This window comes from Nannospalax galili, unplaced genomic scaffold (assembly GCF_000622305.1).
Source record: "Nannospalax galili isolate Female #2095 unplaced genomic scaffold, S.galili_v1.0 scaffold6472, whole genome shotgun sequence".
NCBI classification, from domain to species: Eukaryota; Metazoa; Chordata; class Mammalia; order Rodentia; family Spalacidae; genus Nannospalax; species Nannospalax galili.
This window is the reverse complement of record NW_008330485.1, coordinates 41,328-43,624: the sequence shown is the minus strand read 5'-3', so window position 1 is coordinate 43,624 and position 2,297 is coordinate 41,328.

The window sequence follows — 2,297 nt, the reverse complement described above, 5'->3', positions numbered from 1 at the left end:
CCCATAGCCCCTCCCCTGCATGCAGCTACTTTCAAGTGATTGGCTGGGGCTTCTTTGCAGAGCATGGAAAGAAGGCAGGTCCATGGCTTGTCATCACAGGGTCAGATGAACATCCTTCTGGTCACAACATCCTATCATAGATTGCTAGGTTCCACTCAGGCGATTCAATCCATCTCCATTTTCCCTGGCTCCTGATCAGTCAGACAGATCTGTCCATGTAGGAATCTCGTAAGTCAGATCCTGCACATTGCATCTCTGTCCACCCTTGTAGCCCACTCCCAACTTGTCCCTGCCAGCCTCAGACCCAGGCAGACTCCAGTTCCTCAGGGTCAGATCCCTAGACTAGATCCCTAACCTACACTATGTAAACACTTTATCATTGACCGCTGAGTACCTACTCGGGCAGTACCCCCAACTCTACCATCTTCCCTGCCTTCCGATCTGCTGGATAGATCTGCCCATCCTGGACTCTGGTAAGTCTATGCCACCCACTTCTCTCTTTTCAATTACACTTGCTCACTGCCACCCTATTCCTTGCCAGCTTGTACCCAGGCAGGCTCCAATTCCTCTCCCTCAGATCCTTGGAGCGGCTACATAATGCAGACTAACTAAACTCCCTGGGATAGACTCCATTGACTTCTGATCTGTCTGACACAGACCAGCCCTCCTAATAACCTGTCTAGCCTACCTACTACCATGTCCCACCATCCACTCAGGCCAGTCTACTACCCAGCAAGAACCTGAAACACACACCAGTGTCAAACCTGACCAAAAATCAACCAAGCTACATAAACAACATAAAAAAGAATCAAAATTAAAAAACAAAAAGAAAATTAGAAGCTTCTACTGGACCCAATCAACAAGAACATCCACATGTACAAATAGCAATGCAAAAACACAAATAATATGAAAAACCAAAGAAAATATGTCCCCAACAAAACCCACTATTCCTACTGAAGTGTACTAGGATGTGAACCACGCTGAGGAATATCAGGATGCAGAATTTAAAAGAACAATAATAAACATGATCAAAGAATTACAAAAAACACAAACAACTCAAAGAGGAAAGAAATAAATCTGTGATGGAAGTCCAAGAATATATAAATATGTGGCTTAATGAAATATCACAAACAATTCATTACTTGAAAAGTAAATTAACCAAAGAGATAGAAATAGTGAAATGAACATGGGAATGAAAAACTCAATAAATCAGTTAGAAACAACAGGAGAAAGCCTCACAAGAAGAATGAAAGATATGGAGAACAAAATACAAAGACTGGATGATAAAGTTGAAGATCTGGGCTGTAAACCTAATAATCAACAGCAAAAGAAGCTCTAGCAACTACATAAACTCATGGAGATTAAATAACACATGCCTGAATGATGAATGGATCAAAGAAAAGAAAGAAAGAAAAGTGTTTCTGGAACTAAATGAAAATGATAATACAACACCAAAAAAAAAAAAAAAAATCCTCTGGGACAACTTAAAAGCAATCCTAAGAGGGAAGCTTATTATTAGTGCCTACATTAATAAACCAAAAAGAGCACATGCAAATGACTTAACAGTGCAAGTCAAAGGTCTGGAAAGGCAAGAACAACCCAACCCCAAACCTAACAGATGAGGAGAAATAACAAAAATCAGAGCAGAAATTAATGAAATAGAAACAAAGAGAACAATACAAAGAATTATTGCATCTAAGAGCTGGTTCTTTGAAAGTTTAACCAAGATAGAAGGATTAATACTCTTCATAAACTGGTGGGTTACAATATCTACTTAAAAAAATCAGTAGCCTTTCTATATAACAATAACAAGCAATCAGAAATAGCCCTCAAGGAAAATCTCCCAGTCTCAATAGCTTCAAAAAACATATTTAGGAATAAGCATAACTAAAGACATTAAAGAGCTCTACAATGAAAATTTTAAAACTCTAAAAAAGAGATAGAGGAAGACCCTAGGAGACAGAAAGACCTACCATGCTCATGGATTGGTAGACTCAATACTGTGAAAATGACAATTTTACCAAAAGCAATTTATAGATTCAGTACATTCCCAATCAAAATACCCTCAACATTCGTCACAGAACTTGAAAAATTCAACCTAAAATTCATATGGAATCACAAAAGACCCCAGAGAGCCAAAGTTACCTTTGGCAAAAGAACAACTATGGGGGATCCCCCTACCAGATTTCAGATTATAGTACAGATCCAGTGGCCTGAAAGCAGCCTCTTCCCTGTGTTCATTAAACAGCCCTGATTCTTACAATCTTTCTCTCGCAACTTCCATCATGGTCCCTGAA